This window comes from Sipha flava, unplaced genomic scaffold, assembly GCF_003268045.1.
Source record: "Sipha flava isolate LNK unplaced genomic scaffold, YSA_version1 121_pilon_pilon, whole genome shotgun sequence".
Lineage (NCBI taxonomy): Eukaryota > Metazoa > Arthropoda > Insecta > Hemiptera > Aphididae > Sipha > Sipha flava.
This window is the reverse complement of record NW_020271747.1, coordinates 1,861,761-1,882,720: the sequence shown is the minus strand read 5'-3', so window position 1 is coordinate 1,882,720 and position 20,960 is coordinate 1,861,761. Positions and strand designations below refer to the sequence as shown.

The 20,960-nt window shown below is 33.8% G+C and overlaps 1 long non-coding RNA gene across 1 annotated transcript; it reads left to right on the top strand.

Annotated features, from left to right (window-relative positions):
- Positions 1-12,004: 12,004 nt before the first annotated feature.
- On the top strand, positions 12,005-19,149 carry LOC112694037. The gene is made up of 3 exons (XR_003149531.1): positions 12,005-13,155; positions 14,550-14,890; positions 19,028-19,149. It is a non-coding gene; the product is annotated as an uncharacterized LOC112694037 (long non-coding RNA).
- The last annotated feature ends 1,811 nt before the right edge of the window (positions 19,150-20,960 follow it).

The window sequence follows — 20,960 nt, the reverse complement described above, 5'->3', positions numbered from 1 at the left end:
TACTACTACTACTACTACTACTACTACTACTACTACTACTACTACTACCAATATATTACACTACACTATACCACACACACACGCACGAACGTGTATAATAGAATCGGTTGATCTCACTGGGTCGTGTCGGCTACCGGTTTTTAAGTTTCCTGTCCGGAGATTTATGACGAGGGGATCTCGAACAATGATATCGTATTATTATTATTATCCTTGCGCTTAAGACGTTGCTGCTGCACACCGTGCGCGATCGCTTGTTTGAAGCAATAATAATATTAATAATTATAGTAACGTCGGGAGATTTAATACCATTCGGAAACGTCAACGCGGGGCGACCGATGGCTTATAATACTCACTACGCGGGTAGTGGTCGAAAAGTGTTTTGCTTCCTTTCGACATCGTCGTAAATAGTTGTGATTATAACAAATAATAAATCATTCGCCGGGAACGGGATTATGAGAAACAAATCCACGACGGCGACTCGCGGCCAGACGTGCGAAACAATACCGCCGCAACGACACGTATTTTATATTTATGTAGTCGTATTATGCGCGTCTCTCGACATACGATTTCGGGTCAGTTTAAAACGGATACCGCGCTTGTGGTATAAACCTACCCGCAAGCAAACGTAAGCACCGGCCGGCAACGCCGTAAATCTTGTGAGGACGGTTACCTACGAGAATGAGGCTGATCGAAACGGTTTTTTATCGCGATCGGCTTATTATGGGAGGAAGGCGAGTCGTATTTTTTTCGGTTCAGTGAAGCAAACGAACAAATGAAGTTAAGTATAAAGATTATGTTTTTCGCCATCGTCGTGTCACGCGTAGACCGTGCGAGTTACATATGTAATCAATGCACATCTATAACACTAAAGTGTGGCGTTTAGTAAAAATCGTTTCTGCTCATAAATATTGCCTTGTATCAAATCGACGATCAACCGGAATCAAGTATTTTTATTTATTAGCACCAGGGGTGGCTCCAGAGGGGCCCTAGGGGTCACCCCCAAACCCATACCATATTTATAAAAATATTGATATTGTTAACAAAATATGCATATTATAATATGGCACAATAATACGACACGCACAAGTATGTAGATAGAGCCATAGAGGTATGACAGTGTATACGATGTACCTGTTATCTATACTATGAAGAACCAATAAGGCTAAATTGTTATTTTCTTTTTGTTAAAAGATTTTGAAAAATTATATTTTGGTCACCCCTAACCAAGGCTCTGGAACCGCCCCTGATTGGCACTGCCTATAAAAACGTGGTGAAAAATTGTTGGACGTTTTCAAGTACCGGTGGTGTGGTAACCGAATTCGACTACGCGGGCAAAACCGGCCGATGAGATTACTTGGTCCGGCACATGGACCTGTGGGTAGGGTCCGCGGTGACAGTCGCGACAGCAACAACGTCTTGCATTACAAGTGTTTTTGGACGAGCGTTTTAAAGCAAAGTGAACGTTTTCAAGCGTTTACCCGGAGACAAGTATTCCGGGGCGGGCTCGGGGAAAACAAAGGAGAGGTTACCGACGACGGCGGTGCAATATGAAACTGCAGCGAGCTGAGACGGTTTCACGGCGACTCGATATACCACTGATTGTATTGAGCTTTCGAACGGCACACATTTGTTCAATAGCAACAACAATGGTCGGTGCAGCGACGGACGGAAGGTTAATTAAAAAATAATAATAACGCACCGACGTACAGATAAATATGAATCACATGGCGAGTGTTGCACGCGGCGCATCCGGGATTTGTGCATCGACGCGGTGCAACGGCGGCACACCGTCACGCGTACAACAATAACAACGTACAAACAACGAAAACAATAATAAACAATAAATTATAATTATAATTGCTATCGGTAGGTACTGCGTCCCCTGTTCGTGATACAACAGCTCACCGTGTTATTATTGTATACCGTAGTAATAGTAATAGTAATAATGATAATATTATTGCGCTCTCCTCTCCGTCGTCGCATCAGTGTTTCGACGTCGCGGTGCATCGCAGCACACGAGACGTGCACTGGTTTCCTTGTTCAGTGGTACGACGTTGTCGTTGTCGCGTTTAACCTACCCCGATCGTTTTCGCGCGGGATGCGCATAATATGTGCCATCCATCCACCGCACGTCAGTGCGTCAGTAACCATGGGCACCCAAAAGGGAAGGTAAGACGGAGCATTTCCCCCCCTAGAAAAAATTAATTGAATAGTTAATAACAAGGTTTGCAATTGAACAACTGCGAAGACTTCAGTTTTTATTTAATAACGACTTAAATTTGTATAATTCTTAAATATTTTATTGTTTGCTAAGAATACATTTTTCAATATACTTTTTGGTGTTTGATTTAATTATGCCTCCCTGATCAATTTCCTGCGGGCGCCCATGTCAGTGGCGGTTACTATCATAGGCGCAACTAGGGTAAAAAATCGGCTGACGTTGAATTGAGTCCATGCTACTTTTATGTGTTTGAATTGAGTCCCGGGTATTATCTTAATGTCTTTGAATTGAGTCCGTATAGATATAAGGTATCAAAACCATATATATATATATAGCCGGTGATGACCTTGAACTTCACACATCATATTATACCGGATACGAATTTTGAAAATGATAAACGATAAAAAAAATACAGTTGTAAACAAATTTGCAGATTTGAGTTTTTAAAATCTGTATCTTTTAAATTTTTACCAGCAACTATTTAAATTTATTTTTATATTTATATTTTACGTTAATTTTAAATTAAATTAGTTTTTGTATTTTATAGTAACTTATACTAACTGACTTGTGTTTTATAACAATCAAAAAAAAAAAAAAAAAAAACTATAAATAAAACAATAATTTACAACTACTTAAATTATATTATAAACGAATTAATTAACTTATTGTATTTTATACTTATTTGTGTTTTATAACGATTAAAAAAAAAAAATAAATAAATACTGTAAACAATCACACACAATTTTTGGAAGACTCTCAGTCAACCTCCACGTGGTGTCTCCTGGGTAACGCTAATAGACTGAAGGGACTCAACTCCGATAACCCAAAAATGTATGAGAGACTCAACTACGATAACCCAAAAATATTTGCGGAACTCAATTCAATATTACCGAAAAAATCTGAGGGAGCGGCACAGCCCTCCTACCAAAACTTAAAATAACCTGTAGATTACCCCTACTCTTTTATACTATGTTAATATATTTTAGATTCTGAGCCGAGTTGGATTAACTGCAATGTGTCTTTTTTTGCATGTGACACTATTGCGGGTTATGTATGTTGTTTGCGGTATGCCATGTATAACATGGAATATTTATGGAGGAGGGGGGAGGGGCTAAATCTTGGTCCGATTTGCGCCTATGGTTACTATAAATATTAGTTTCTTCCGACTATTTTTAACTTATTTAATTTTCCTCAGTCTCTGTTCGCAACGCAGCTGCTGCACCTCTTTCGTTTTGACAATCCGTAGTGCATAACCGTGACTCGCACAAATACAACGATGCAGTGTGCCCCGAGTGCGCGCAACATAACTTATTCCGACAGCGATTTACTCGTTATTTTATTATTATTATTATTATGACAACTGTAAGTGTTATTGTTATACATTTATTATTATATTTTAAGAAACTCTAACTGTTACGGACGCCGCCGCAGGACATAAACCCAATTGGCTACCCCGATCGTTTGAATAATTATCCGTCGAACCGTGTACAGAGTCGTATTGTACCCGCATATTCATACATACATACACATACAATAAAAATAATAAAACGGAACAGTGATTATAAATAGTGTTAATTTTTACCGAACATTCTGACTGAGAAACGTTCGTACAGAGGCCTAAACAATTCTTACGAGTATTGTTCAGTAGTGAGCTTGCATGCAATACGTCTATGTCTATAATGCGTCAACGTTTATGCGCGAAATGCGCACTGGGTGTACGGTTATATTGTAATTGTGTTTAAAAAGGCTCGGCTTAAGTATACGAGTTAAGGATGTAGAAATAATAATCGGTTTTGTCCTGGCACCGTTGCACCTATACGGTTTACATTGCGTTTTATAAGGTTCGACACGTTTCGCAGAGAAGGATGTACGTGCTGCATAATGAGTTATACGTGAACATCACTATATGTACAGGATTACGAGGAGAGAAATTGTACACGGAGTGGCGAGACCCGAAAAATCCGTCGGGGTTCTTCGAGGGTTGCCATGACCCCGTACTGTGAACGCGCGGCGCGACATACTAATGTATTATACGCGTCGTAGCGTTTCTGTTCCCATATGGTCTCCAAGTTTTCTCCGGGAAAGACGGATAAACTTTTATCCGACGAATTCGATACGTTCCCGAGTACGTAAACATCGGACAATGTTTTGAATCAACGACGCCCCTTGGCTTATAATTACGGTTTGATCAATGACCCCGAAACGAGTGCACTACAAATAACGGACATCGTATATGCCACACACACTATATACCGCACGGTGGTGACTGCGGAACGTATGCATTTGAATACGTTGTTGATACTGAAACTGGTTTACGTTTTTGTTTTCAATACTCTAATCCCGAGGATTCTAAGAACCTATACTTTGTCTCTAAAATGATACGCCCCCCGCATTGGTTTTTAAAAACATACATCGAGTACAAATTAAAAATTGTTCACGCCAAAACGTTTAATGCACAACGTAACTTCGGAGGAGCTGTGGAACGAACACTTCGTTAAAGTACCTACATGTCGCATTCAGAATATAACACAGCTTTTGGAAATATTATGACAAGGTTGGAAAGAGATCGCGGCCTGTAAGGCTGCGAGATCACACAATCGAGCGTAATATGTACAAGTAGTATGGTCGGAACCCGGGTGGAACACAATAAATCTCAAATCGAACACAATACACACAAACATTGAACACAACCGCAATTCAATTTACCGAGACTTCGAAAACGAATGGGTAGGATTGTTTATTAACACTTACGGGGAAGAATTGTTATTATACAATCCTCGGCCTTGCGGGCGATCCCCGAAACTCTAATGATTTTGTCGGGATTTTTTCACATATATAAATTATATCGGAACGCCGCACAGTAGTTACCTACCGCTACCGCACCACTAATGATCTAAGACATTTATAAGTCCTGGGGCCGTTCGTGAGTCGAGTAATTTAATCTGCCGCCGTACACCGCGAGGTGTTCGTTTGAAGTGTACAACATCAATCCCGGGTTACGTGTATTCTTCGTCGTTGTGTGCCTATCATATATACATACACCCGGGGTCGTGAAATCTGTCCGTACGTATATACGCGCCGTGACGATAAATCCCCAAACCGTCTTTGCATTCGGATCTCAACAAAACATCAAGACTTTCGTCCGCCAGCATCAGACGTTTTCTACCGGTCGGCGACGGCGGCTCGAGCATAAAAGAGAACGAGAAAAATAATGATATGTATACCGCCGTCCTATTGTACATCGGATACGTGCGCATCTTTTCCGCACAATCCTAATCCCTCTTTTCGGGCCGTGCGTGAGCCGAAAGCCATGTAATTTACGCTACTAAATCACTACCTATACGAACATCGTCTAATACACGTGTATCTAGTGTATCCTTCTCGGCGGTCGGTCACGAAACTGACCTCTATGGCTCGTTGTTTCCATATCAGAATTATTAAGAGTTAACAATTGTCTCACGGACCTTTCGTTTCGGATTGGACCGTACTAAGCCACCGCCGCCGTCACTACTTCTGGGTGGTACTTAATAATGCATTACGGCGAAGGAGTTTGAACATTTTTTTTTTATTTTTTGTTATATTCAATCTCGGACATATGGGTGGAAATTAAAAAAGAAATGAAAAAAAAATAATATTAAGAAAAAAAGAAAAATACCATACGCCTCGTGAGTAAGCAATGGGTATATATTTAGTACATTTTCGACGATATTTTTTCTCGTTGGACACGCGGAGAAAAAAAAGTACAATAACTTTTAGTCCGTTTCAGAACCAAAGTTTGAAAAATATCGTCTGTAATGATCGCGATGTCTAGTCGGTGATTCAAAACACGTGACGCATTTGCAAGAAAGGAAAAGCGCTCACGATTTAACGAACGTTGATTATAATTATTATGTGAAAGAGCCTACTGGATACAAAAACCTATTGTTCATGGCATTCACGTCGTTTTGCTCCTTGGACAGGTACTGAAGTAGGTACAGCTGTAAAAGGGTTGTAAAATATTTCGTACCTCGTATAGGTTACCCTAGTATGGATGTGTTATAGTCACGTACTCGTGTATTGTTTGTATACATTTTAAACGTATTTAATAGCATTCGAACAGCGATTCAAAGCATTGTTTGGATAGTATTAAACGCCTTGACTATTTTGAAATATTAACGGCCCATAAAAAGTCATCGGTTAAGAAATTGTTGATGTTATACAGTTTAGTCTCATTCAAATTAATCTCATACGTCAAGTTTACAACACACAGAAGTATAAACAATAAGCTGATACTTATTAAGTATCATTACAAATAATACAATGCAATTAACATACAATTCTACTTAATTTTTAGTTTTCATATGTTTAAAATACATAATTGTAATAAAACGCATAGATTATAAGACATCGTAAATATAATATAACATAAGAGTTTCAATGAAGTTTAAATTTCACTAGTAAAAATTAGGATTCCTAAAGTATATCTCTTTCTAGCTATTTTATTATTAATTGAATTATTGCACGCTAATCGTAATAAAATTCAATATTTTCTTTTAAATACAATTTAATAAGTATATAGTTAATAACTTTAGATTTATATTGTATTAAAATTAAATTTGAAATAAAATCAATTGCTTAGTTCCAATACATTTTAATTGATTATTTCAAAAATGAATAAAAAAATGTAAACTTTAATATACTTATTATTGAATTGTAACTTTATTATTTTTATAAAAATATATGCATACATATACATTTTATCACATGAAAATCAGATTTTGTAAGAAAAAAATATAAAATCATATTAATGTTACATTATGATAAAATGAAAATTAATATTTTTATATAGTCTTATAATACGAAGGTTAAATCTAAATCATCAATAGTTGTTCCAAATGGTAATAAAATAAAACATTTTATCTTGGTTGATATTTTTAAATAAATGTTTACATAAATAATATAATATAATATTTATTTTGAAAGATTTTGAGCATTTAATTTCTAATACCCAAATAATCGATTATAACATAACTTTAAAGTTAATTTCTAGAATAAATGATGATTATACCGGAACTGGTTTTATTTGTATTTTTCAATACTTTCTTTTTATGTTTTCTTTAATTTTGCTTGTTCATTTCCGTGTCGTCATTAACGTGCCATTGAAATTGTATGTTAAATTAGCGAATAAATAAACTATAGACCATAGAATACAGCAGAATAATAATCATTATATCAGTGCAATAAATATTGTCATATTAAACAAATAATTGCAATTTATAGATAAATAAATAATATATCAATAAATATTATAGTGTTGGTTTAATAAAATGATACATGTAACATATTTTATGCCTATGATGAAATATATCCAACTGATTAATAGACCATATGTTACAGCTTCCATAGAAATATATAACGTTTTCTTGAAGAACAATACAAGGTAAAGGAATAAAAATAGCTGTTTGTTGAGATTCAGTAGTAACTGAATGAGTTTCTAAGGCTTATAATGTTTTTCATACATCACTTTGATTCTCGAACAAAATGCAGGTGGTTGGTAGTGGTGATTGTATAACCAGCCGAGGGATAAAATATTCAAATATGTGCGAATCACTTTATACGGATCCGATGTTAATGGCAGATGTATTATTATTCGTACGGAATTCAGAGATTTACGATGAAAATCGTATTGAAAAATAAATATTTTCTACATATAAATACAATTTGTGATGATAATTTTTATACATACTAAAATCTAATTTTATGTATCTCTAATAGTTAATTGAAATCATCAAGTATGCTTGTGTTACTATAATAATATTTGCAAACCTTAAAACGGAAAATTAATTAGATACTTGTAGTTTAAATACTTTTGAACAGCATCTGTTTAGATATTAATGAATTTATTGGTTTTGAAAATAAAGATAAATTCTGATTCGTTTTAACTATACATCGAAGTTCCAATTATTTTAATAATCGTTATCTATTGTGAAAACTATTAATATTGTATTTTGTAGATATTTAAATTTAAAAAAATATGAAGTATTATTTTAATTTTTTTTCGTTTGAAGTCTATATATATATAATAATACATAAGGATTGGATTAACAAAAAAATGAAGTTGATCAATGGAAGATCGTACAGCTGAAGGATATAGAACAGCTGAGGTATACAACAAATTTTGAAGGTTGTTTTGAATCATATGATTCACATTTATACGTATAATAACACAATTACGTGTATAACGTATGTTTATTTTAAGTATTTATGCTAATTACAGTATTCATGTTCACAAAAATTTATAACGTAAATACAGTAAGACGCAAGAGCAAAAAAACAACCGAAAACACAATTTTATTAAAAGATTTTTTTCAAACAATCGATTGATTATTCATAGAAAAATGGTTCATAATTTGGTTGTAATATTATAATTAATAATAATAGATAAAATTTGTTTATGTGGCTCATGTGAATGTTGATCGTTATCGTTAGAAAATGTGTTTCATTATTGAATGATGTACACCTATTATTATTATTTTCGTTAAAACCCAAACATTTGTATTGTATAACATGTTGCTGTCCCGTTGAAATCTCGTAGCGCGTGCCAGTACCGTCGAAAAACCTCAAAATGATTGCAAGGCGAAGATATACAACCCTGACTAAACGATAGCCGGCTTCTGTCCAGATAATACATATAGAGGTACCAGAAACCGATGCCGACTGCCCTTTGACGAGTGCCGAATATTTGTTCACGTTCCATTGCCTTCGGGCCCTTACCCAACACCCCCAACGCGGCGGACACACACTGCAGGATGAAAATGTATTATTTTAATATAAAAAGATACTGCAAGTGTGCCAGGCACGTGTTTCCTTTCTTCTCGGCTGCCGTCCCCAGCAGGACGTGCGTCCTATATTCCTATATATATTATATACATAACACATATTTTTCAGCTGGTACATAATAATGTGATATATTGCATCAAGCGATGATAATGTATTGTATTACAAATGAAATTCCTAAGCTCAAGGTGCACGTGCACTCGCCAGTAAACATTATGGGCACACGTTACGAGTTATCTCGACGACACGAATAGATAGAAAAAAATCGTACATTTTAATGGCAACTAGCAATATTCTCTAAGTGTAACTCGGTAGAATACAATTTGGTATACCCGGGTGGTTAATTAATACTAAAGGAGGTGATATATTTAATAGCTTTACGACAGTGTAAAGGCCAACGGCAAAGCCAACCTATAAAACGACATAGGTCTTTCAAAATACATCGAAAGAGGAAGTATAAATTATATACGCTTTTTTTATTACATATATGGATGATATTATGATTCAAAAGTAAGCATATGAGGAATACGTGCCAGTTATAAAAATTCAAAACTCATATCCCATTGTATAACTGTTTAAAATTATATGTAACTCTTTTTTTTTTTTAAAAAAAAGAGTGGTTTGGTAAAAATAAAATAGTATCTGTTACACTCGAAATTATAATGTTTTTAGTGTCCATTATGACCGCAAGAGATTACAGAAAAGTAATGACAGTTGAGATCAGTTAAGATTTGTGCTTGAATTAAAACTTATTCTATAGAATACTTAGCTGCATTATGTTCATATAGTAGATTTTATATAACATAAAATCAAGTTAATAAACTAAAATACGAAGAGTTCATAAGAAATATATAGGTAGACAATTTATGCTCTACATGTACACGATACAATTCAATATTGATCGAATCCTATGTACAGCGCACAGGGTAGGATTAATATTTTATAATGGTAACTCTCTACAATTTCGTAAAAATAATAATAATAATAATAATTATAGGGAGTTTTTTGTATATGATTCGAAGCTGCACCAGGTATATACTTGTTTTAAATCCGTCTATCACGAAAGAACTGGGTAAGTAGGTTTAATACGGATTTTATTTTTTTATCGAGTTCTTCGAATGGTTTTTATTTTGAAACATATTTGAGATCACTGCAGTATTGTTCGGTTGTATTTTTTTATATTTTTTTCGTATAATATATTGCTGTGACGAGTAGCCGTAAACCGAATTTCGATGTCTCGGAGATCTTCGATAACTCAAATTTAACTTTGGTCCTTTGTGATCAATCTTACGATACCTCGATTTTTTCCTTGCTTTTCTTTTAGATCCGAAAAATCGACTTTGTACGTATTTCACGTCAAACGCGTGTACAATCGGTTCGTTACGAACAGGTTCCGGTCGCGGACAGCTTATACACCCTAGGTATTGTGATTCACATGCGATTGACGAGGTGGTACACACATAATATCAGCTATCATTATACCAGCTCGACAATAATATACATATGCACACGTGTCGATTCGTATTCCGATGTTCGTTCGAGCGTGTACACGACGTCGTCACGACGTAATCCGAAAATGGATGTAGTGAAGTAATAATAAATATTAATCGACGTACGGTGACCGGAATCGACAAATATACCGAAAGACACACACACCGGAGGGACGTGTGCTGCTTCAGCTTTTCCTTACGTACAATGTACGTATTATTTTAGGCGATGGCGGCGAACAGTCGCCGCGGAAACGGAAACGATCGGACGGCGCACGGCGAGAATATTTGATTTCACCGAAACTTCCGAATATCATCCAAGGTGCCTCATGTAAACATCGGATGCATATAGGTGTATTGGGCAGGCGAGCGCGCGCGTATAAAATCGATCGAATATAAAACACTACGAAGGGTGCGTGCGGCCGGTTTTAATATTAAAATATGTGTACGCGCGCGCGTACGTTTCGTATTATTATTATTATTATAATGCGCGAGACGATATTGTTATTATTATTATTATTATTATCATTATTATTGTGTTTTTCATCTCTTTTCAAAGGTACGTATGATTCGGAAAAAAAACCCGTATTTTCGGCCACACGACAGCCACGGGGAATCGCGCCGCGTGTCAGGTACAAAGAGAGACCGTTTCTCGGGGTGGACGTTGTTTATGACGTGTATATATATATATATATATATATATATATTTGTAATGGGTAAGATTGACGGCGGTATCCGCACGGCGGAGGAGGAGGAGGATCGAGGAAACAGCAGCCAGCAGCCCATCATCAGAAACAGCAGCAACAGCATCAGCCAGAAAGAAAAAAAACTAAAGCAGCTGTTGCGTGCACCTGGTGCCGACGACTACGACGACGACGACGACGACCAAGACCTCGCGGGCCTTAACGTGCGCAAGACATACAGAGAGACACGTTCGTTCGGAGACGGCCGGGTGGCAGCTGGTCGGCCGACATGTGTGTGCGTGTGTGTTAGTGCGTATTCGAAGCCCAGAAAGACACACGCACACACACGCGTACCGTGCATGCATACGAATAAAAGGTACCTTTTTCGTCCTTACACCACCCCCGCCCTTCACCGTCCCGTAAAACGCTCTCCTCCGACCGACCGGGTGCGTGTGCACGCGCGTACACGGCAAAACGTGCGCGTACCGTGATTTCCCGCCAAAAAATCCCAACCATATAATCGACCTCGTCGGGGCCGTCGGCATCGTCGCGCACCCGCACACCACCTGCACACGCGACCTTAGACCAAGATTCCCGCCAAAATACACCTGCTTGTTCTCCATATATACCTTTTATTATCACCTGCTTTTTTTATGTTTTTTTTCCACCGATTGCTTGTGCTCCATACGAACGAGTCGTCTTTCTCGTTATTATTATTATTATATATTATCATACATGTGCGCCGCGTATATGAATCGGTTGTGTTTTCGACCAACAGCTGTTCCGACGTCGCGCCCGACAGTGGCCTGGTACAATACAATCGCATATTACAATAAAACTCTGTTGCTTCGCATTTACATGACGTATACGTACCGTACGCGTGTGCGCGGCCGACGTCTCTAACGCGCTGTTACGATATATAAACTCGCCCTTCCGACGACTTGGCCGACATCGTCGTGTCGGTGCCGGCCGTCGAGGCGTGCGCCAGGGTGTGCCTCCGCCGCCGAAGGACGTTTTAATAATTATTGTGCGACGACATGGGTCGGACGCCCGCTAAGGGTGCGGTGCACCTACATCGGTTGTATTAATATATTTGTACTTTGATTTCGATTCTACACAAAACCGTACGCACGTGTCCGCCGATGGATAATGTTTAGGTTATTTATTTTATACTTTCTTTTTTTCTTCTTCTTCGAATACGTATAGATATATATATTTACACCCTTTAATGGATCGAGTCGTCGTCGTCGTCGTCTTCGATGTCGCCACGTACAATCGTTGCTGGACGTCTAGACGAACATTATACATTATTACGTTACGTTTGCGGACAAGAATTTTAAATATTTCCAACGGATACCACCCCGGGTGCGCGCGTTATATCGACAACGCCATCGCGTCACGTCTGGCCGACAAACTTATTATAGGTTTACCTTTATAGAAAACGTATATTTCGTAATATTTTTGTCCATCGCCATTAGACGACGACACGGAATTCCGTATTTAATCTCACTTGTTTCCGATGTATTTTTCTTCGTTTCCAAAACGGTTTACGTCCGATAGTTGCGTAATCAACAATAGTTTATTATGTTACGCGTGTCTCTACAATCTTGAATAATTTTTCGGTTGGTTTCCCCGGTTTGGTGAGTCAGATTTCCGACGTGCACATAGCAATAAATATTATTAAATAACCATAATTATCATTAACATTTTTTACCAACGCAACGTAAGGAGACAAATATTTCAGAAAAACCACTATTATTTTTATAAAAGAATGTGGAACTTTTCAAACTCGTATATAAACGTTAAACGGATAATATAGGCATTAAGATTATGAGACGTTTTTGAATTTTTATGATCGACATAGTACCAGTACGCATTTTTCTTTGCAAAGCAGTTATCGAGGAATTGAAAAATCGTTTTACTGGAAATCAAACACAACAGACTCGCCGTAAGTATCTTTACAAATTTCTCATAAAAGTGTGAAAATCTACGGAAAATATTGAGAAAAAAATGTTAACTTTCGACCCATCAATTCCGACTGTCGATTTTGATTAGTTTATTAAAATTAGACGACTTTTTAAATAATCATAACTGTTTCGGTTTATATAATGCATTTTGATATTGTTTGTTTTAGGCTAAATAAATTAAGTGTTTGATAAAATAATTTGTAAAAATTGTAAACATTTATCCAACCTATATAAATAAAATGAAAATACGGGATTTATAAATATTTTCCATTTTTAAACCTTTTTATTTTATTTTGGAGAGGGAGTCAAGAACAGGGACCACCTTTAGCGAAATTACATCAGTGGTTATGTCTTATCACGGGGTTCTTCTTAAAGTTATGTCCGAAACGTTACACTGGGTGTCGCACTCGTTATCGTCTCGTCAATCAAATCGTTTTTTGGGAAATGGATCGTTTTACTCGTTTGTGCTGTGTATAAGACATTTTTGTGAACACTCTCTTGTAATATTTTTCATGTTGTAATAGTATTCACTTTAATCTAAAATTGTAAAATGTCTTCGGGGCTATGCTGGGTAATTCATATTATACACAAGGCCCTTAGCAACCAAAAGTTGCGCCCGGGGCAAAACTTCAAAATGTACCTTTAAGTATTTTAATTTATAAAAAACACAAAAAAAAACGGAATATTTTTTATAAATAATTTTTTTTTATAAATTATGTAAGCGTTTGTTAATTTTATTTCAATCAATAACTTATTAAAATATAAATATGCATAATAATTTTAAGTAGGTACATAGGTATAACTTAATAATATTTATGTTATATAAGTAAATACATAAATACATAATATTAGTTTTACTTATATGTTATAAGTAACAATTAAATTGCAAATTTTTCATTTTTGCGCCCTCTCAGGAATTTCACCCGACACGTAGGCACCTCTATCCCCTCCTTGCTACAGCCTTGATTATACATATTATATATTTACGTTCTTTGTGATTAAAAAAAAAAAAAAAAACAGTAGTTACTTTTAACCTTACCAATCAACTCAGTTATATTCTAATCGTTTAAAATTTGCTGAATAGTACAATTGATTTGGTTACAAATTTGATCATGAGGATTTAAACATATTCAAAACCAGTTCTCTAAAACGAATATATTCTTCCAGTAGATTTGTTTACAATGGTTTTCGTTGAGGCGTGTGAAGTGTAACCAATCCCTTCGTTCAGTATCTATACTTATTTGCCTGCTGCAGTGCCGTCCATTATTCGATTATTGTTCGTAGATTCTTTTTATTTGTACATTTTTGGTTTCACGAATCACCTTTAGATATATTGCACATGGCAGATAGTACTTTGAACTAAATCAATTTTTAGACGGGTTTCAAAAAGAAGAAAACGACAGCATCTTGTGAAAAAACGTAAACAGACTAACGATTGATCATGGATATTTTACCAAGTGAATTGAATCTTGTCCTTCGAAAGTATATCCTGTTGCGCTGCGAACTGAGCGAGACGTGAGGCGAGTATATTTATAATATGCTATTTACAGCCGACGTCATATTGCATGTCAGCTGTTTCGGCGAACGGGTGTTATGGAAAAATCAATTACCCGTCACTTTTCCGTGTTATACGATCAAGCATTCATGACGTTATATTATGACTATTTGGAACCATTTATGTTATTTCCAATTACAGAACAGCCCAGCGCTTGAGCGGTCAGTACACCTTAGTGTAAGAGCGTAAATTCGCTTCTAAATAATAGAGTGAAGTAGTAGATTCGATTCTTTTAAGAATTCTCATCCAAATTGAATCGTTTTATTTTATATTTTTTAAATCGATTACAATAATTTATTTATTTTTTTACTTTTTGCTATTCATATAATGATTTAAATTTTATTAGGAGTACATTGCAAATAAAATTACATGTACAAAGAGCATATATAATTGTTGTTCAATAATTATGAATGTTTACTTTTTGTATCTGTTTTTCTTGAGAAAACTTAATTTTTTTCAACTCGAAATTCATTAAGTGTAAAACGTCAAAGAAACATTAAACTAAAGCCAGTGCTTATCTTAGAAAAAAAAATAATAGTGGTACTCTGTTATCACATACAAATTTTGCGTCCTTACCTAATTAAAACTGAACATGACCGTGTTCAACCTAGGGTTGTCCTCAAGGTGGCACTCACCTATATTGAGGGGCTTTTTTCTTCTAATATTTGTTTTTCATTATTTATCTCTTAATAGGAAAATGCATAAATTTGAATATATTAATGAAGTTTTCTCTCCTCTATATAAAAGGGCCTAGATACGCTATTGGTTCACCCTCTTATAACATCCTTAAACATGTTACCATAAACCAACGAATATTCCATAACTTATAACCACTTTCAAAATTTGAACAATAACCTGATATAAATAAATAGTATTTTAAACTGGTGAACATCTATAAACCATGATGCACAACATATATTTCAGTAATTAACACCATCATAGGCGAAACTAGGGGGGTGCTTGGGGATGGTATTGCACCCCCAGGCTCTAATTTAGCACCCCTAGTTAAAAAATGAATAATTGAAAAGTTGTGTGAAAAAATAGTGTTTTTCTTTTTTTATATAGTTATTTTTATCATATAGTTAATTACATCGTCAGAATTACTTGAAAATATTCCACTAGTAATTGCAAGATAATACCAATATAAATATTATATGTTGTATATTGTTTAATATTTTTTTTAATTTGTATATTTCTTAGTGCTGTATAACCTAAATAAAATAATATAATGAAATAAATAGGTATGTTACAATTTATACTTGTTAATATTTATAAATTAAAATATTTGTGTGTGTGTTATGATACATTTAATGATTAAATTAAGGTAAGGTACTTAGAGAGGAGGGAGTGTTGGCGTAGCCCTCCACGGGTTAGTGCAATTTATGTAATTTCAGCACCATTTCATATTTGGGCTCCAGTTGCGCATAACACACCATACTTGAAATGTTTTCAAAAACTTATGTTGAAGAAAACTAAAAATTATTTAAGATTTTTGTACCAACTTATATTTCTCAAACTTGGGATTTTCAAATTCTATAAGGGTTTTACCTCTTTTATTTTATAATAAACTAAAAATACAGAATGTTGATTTTATTGTCGTATTATGTATATTCTTACCGACAATTGCGTATTCCGCTGCATTCATGTTTCGTGTCGATGATATGTTTGGAAATTTGCTATATGTGTATTCAACCAAAATCATTACATATCTTAATCCAACCACATAACCACCCATAAAATTTTCATCATGACGTCCAGGCGTCATAAAACTCCTTCACCACCCTACTGATAGTATGTATGTTTTTTTGCTTAAAGAGACTAAAATCGGTCCAAAAGACTATCATAAAAAAAACTACAGGCGATTTATGTTATGGCATTAGGTACGCGATTGTGTACATCAACAAAATTTGTCGATATTGGTGTTTGATTATTATAATTTATAATCTACTACCGTATCAAAAATCAATACTTACTTACATAGGAGTGCGGAAAATTTGTCCGCAGGGGGGGGCCCATGAAAAAGTGGACCAAAGATTCTTGTACTAAAGACTACTAGTATAATTAAATATTTTAAATTTTATAAATTATTTCTTTAATTCAATATGCAAATATAAAAATAAATACTATTTAAACTTGCACAATTTATATCTAAGAAATCCTTATTTACATATTATTAAACTATTTTCAACTCCATCCTTCTGTCCACGGGAGTAAGGTTTTTGAATGTATCAATTACATCTTCAATTTTTATATTATATGCAAGTTCTGATTAGTCTAATTAACTAATAACTTTATTACATTTATTCACAGATATCAATTCTATACTATAAGATTAAAACTGGCTTTACTTTATTCATGTAAAATGTAAAAATGTTCCCTGTCTTGTATAGTATAGATATACATTTATTAAAGAAAAAGCCAGAGTTCACAGGGGGGGGGGCCGCGACCCACCCGGCCACCCCCGTGCGCACGCCTATGCTTACTTATGTATACCCACAGATATAGTTTTACTTTATAAATGGTTAATTTCTTATAAAAATATTAACTTCTTATAATATTGTAAAAATTCAACTTAAATAAAATATCATCTCATGTGGCCATTTTGAAGAGATAGTTGAGGTACGCTAGAATAGCTGATAATTTAGTTGGAAGTACTCAGTCCTCCAATCGAGCACTGGTTAAATTAATCTACAAATTCGATGTTTAAATGTTAAATAATTATGTAATAATAATTAATAATTTATTCAATCGCTTTATAGTATACAAATCTTGTAGGTGATTGTGTGTCAGATAATATCGTATATCAGATTTTCGTAGAATAATTATTTATTTTTCGCACGGACAATGATGTAATATTATATCGCTTAGTCCGTGGTTTTTCATTGTTATAATTTAATACACATTTATGTTTGATTGAATAGGAAATTGAATATAATGTTAAATTTTACTTTTTTTTTTCGTTACCAAGAAAATTTTTGAAATATGCTTAGCTATGTTTGTTAAATTTTTTTTGATCGATTAAATCCTGAAATATTCCACGTAACGTCTGCAGAATAATGAATTTTATTGTAGAAGATATCTGGTATTCCTACATGTTTTTAATAGATTAATAATAATAATTGATCAGTTAAATGTTCTTTTCCGTATCCATATTCCATACGATATACTTTGATTATAAATTGAGGTTAAATAATGACCGTAATCGTGTAATAGTAATTTGTGCTGTTATTCGAAACTGATATCCACAATAAGGTTATAGGTCCTATTAGTTTACTTCAATACGTCACATCAATCGGTTTTTACTATTTACAGTGAATATGGAGTAATAAACAAATAATATTATAATTAGGATGATTAAATAGGGATTTGAATCCATAAACAAATACATTTGTTTATGATAACTAAGTAATCAGGTATTCATGTTTGGCTAAAAGCGCATTATAAATCATGTTGGTTTAACATTTTTATTATATTTTGTATTTGTATTTTGTTATTCATTATTTTTTATGGACGTTTTATCTTTACAGATAAAAGTAAGTAATAGGCAATATCTAAGTATAAATTATATTTTCGCTCAAATTTGCAAAACTTTATAGTGATTATATAACTCATAAAAATAATATGAACATAATCGTAATTAGCAATATTTTGTTAACCGGCCCAATTTATTTTGATCTGCCGTTGGTGAATTAATTTATTTAAATTTAAATTATAATTGTATTAACATATTTGAATTATGAATAAAGTATCATATATACTGCTTATATTAATATAAGCAGATATTAATAAAATATTTAAAAGTTAATAAAATCAATTCATTTGATCGAAACGGGAGTTAGAAAACAAAAGATCTACATTAATATCAGTACTTTCAAATTATAAAGTTTTAAAGCTATTGAAACCATACCGGTAATCTTGAATGTTGTATATTTGTGGTTTGATATTTACAAAAAAAAGGCATTCAATTCAATCGACTTATTTAGTAAACTTAACGGAGATAAAAAATTAATTTTTTATTTTGCTTTATTACTTGCTTAATTACAATGCAGTGATATTTGAAAATAAATTATTGATTTTCATAACGAAATGCTTGATCGAAATGACGAAATACATAGTTGGAATAACTTTTCGATCGGTATTATTTTCTTAGTTCTTATTATTGTTTTATTGTTGATGAAGTCAACCCGCACAAAATGCACTGATGGATTTTTTTTTTGTCGATAGTTAATATCAAAATTAATACATTTTTTGTAAAGTGTATGTAGGTACGTTATAAAACATTGTATATATGTTTTCAGGTTTGATTTCAACTGCTGATAAAACCATCTAGATTTTTTCTCAAGTAGGAGAATAAGACAGGGCATGCCCACTATCAGGTATATATTATACATGGTTTCAGACGTGTGTGTTTTTTTTTTATCCGTGAATAAATTTACTATACGAAAAAAAAACGTACTGCTTTTATTTTTTATTTTTTTTTAAACAGTTCAGCTACAAAATATTACCATAAGTACGTAATTTAAAATTAGTCATAGTCTAGAGAATTTTGTTCTCGTGTACCGAAATCCAAATGGCAAGAAAAAAGAACAAATGAATAATTATTTTCTTAAACAGTACACAGTATACAACTACCTACCATGGATCGTAATGGCAATGATTTATATTGCAGGAAATATAACATAAGGACGTTGTGAAAACGTGTTGCAAGTGTAATAAGTGTATACTGTTATCATAATTGTATAAACGAAGGCAATCGGTAAAAAGTTGGCTTGGTCAGTGACGTGATTGAGTTGAAAAATCTAAAGGGCAAAATCAATCGAAATGTGTCGCATGGAATTGGTGTTTCATTTAAAAAAATAATTTGTACGTGTAATAACGTGCGTACAGGATTTTATTGTTATATGCAAAACAGAGTGAAAAACAAAGAAATCACGTACTGATCGTAAAAACAGTTATACGTCGTACGTTGTGGTCCTTGTAAAGGCCGCGCAGGAGAAACAATCTCATACCGTGATTGGTATTCGAGTGTTGTTGCGACAGAGGTGCGTGCGTATGTGCACGTGTGCGTTTATAGAATCAAATAGGCACTTTATACACACACACACACACACACCTAGGCTGATGACGGTATTGAGAAAAAACTATACGAATCTGATATGCAAATGCAGGGTATGAATAACAAAATACAAATTTAATATTTTACACACGAATGAGTTTGTTTGAAATCGTTGAACTATATATTGCTACAAAATATAATGCTGGACAGTAGGTATCAAAAAATATCATAATATCACATGATTCGTATTTAGAGTCTACATCAATACCGTTTGAATTCACTTGATTACAACATCATAACGAATTAAAATGTTTAATATTGACTTTATGAGAGAAAACAAAAAAAATTAAATATTTAAAATTGTATAATACTCAAAAACAATTGTTTTCTACACATTTTTTTGTCCTATATATTTTTTTATATCTTTCGTGGATCTATTTCAGTAAAAAAAAAAAAATAAATAAATAAATAAAAAATGAAATTTAAAATGGATTTTTTTCAAAAACATAAATGCACACTTCTTTGCGAGTCATTTTTCTCCGGTTAATAGATTGAAGAAACCTAAGCCCTCCTACTTATACTAAATTGATACCTTTGTAAAATGGTTTTGTGCCATTTATTACCGTAAAATACTGGGCCGTCCCAGCTCACCCCTGAACTCTTAGTTAATCATAATAAAATATGACGAATTTGTGGTTTTAATATGTTGTAAAAACTCAAAATAACTATTTAATGTGTCTGTTATCTATAAGTTATAGGCTATAACTAATAATATATTTTGACTTTACCTATTAGTAAGGTAATATATTATTATTATTACTATAGGTAATTAAAATCGACCTAATTTCTATACCTAACCATACTGTTTGTTGATAAACCTTTAATTATTATTTGTTTTTTAATCAGCAAATAATAATATGTAAATAAATACGTAATTTTACATAATTTATTCGGATGAACTAATTTTTATAGATAAAATGTTATGTGTACGTTATGTGTTAAAAAAAAAAAAGAATTCTAAATTGTAATTATCAATTAATTTACATGTTTGCGAATGTATATATTATTACATACTACGCAGCTATACCTAAATACAATCGACACACATTATGTGATAACGACAAACTTTCCACAAATGTAACTGTACAAAAATTGTATGTGAAATCGAAGAAAAA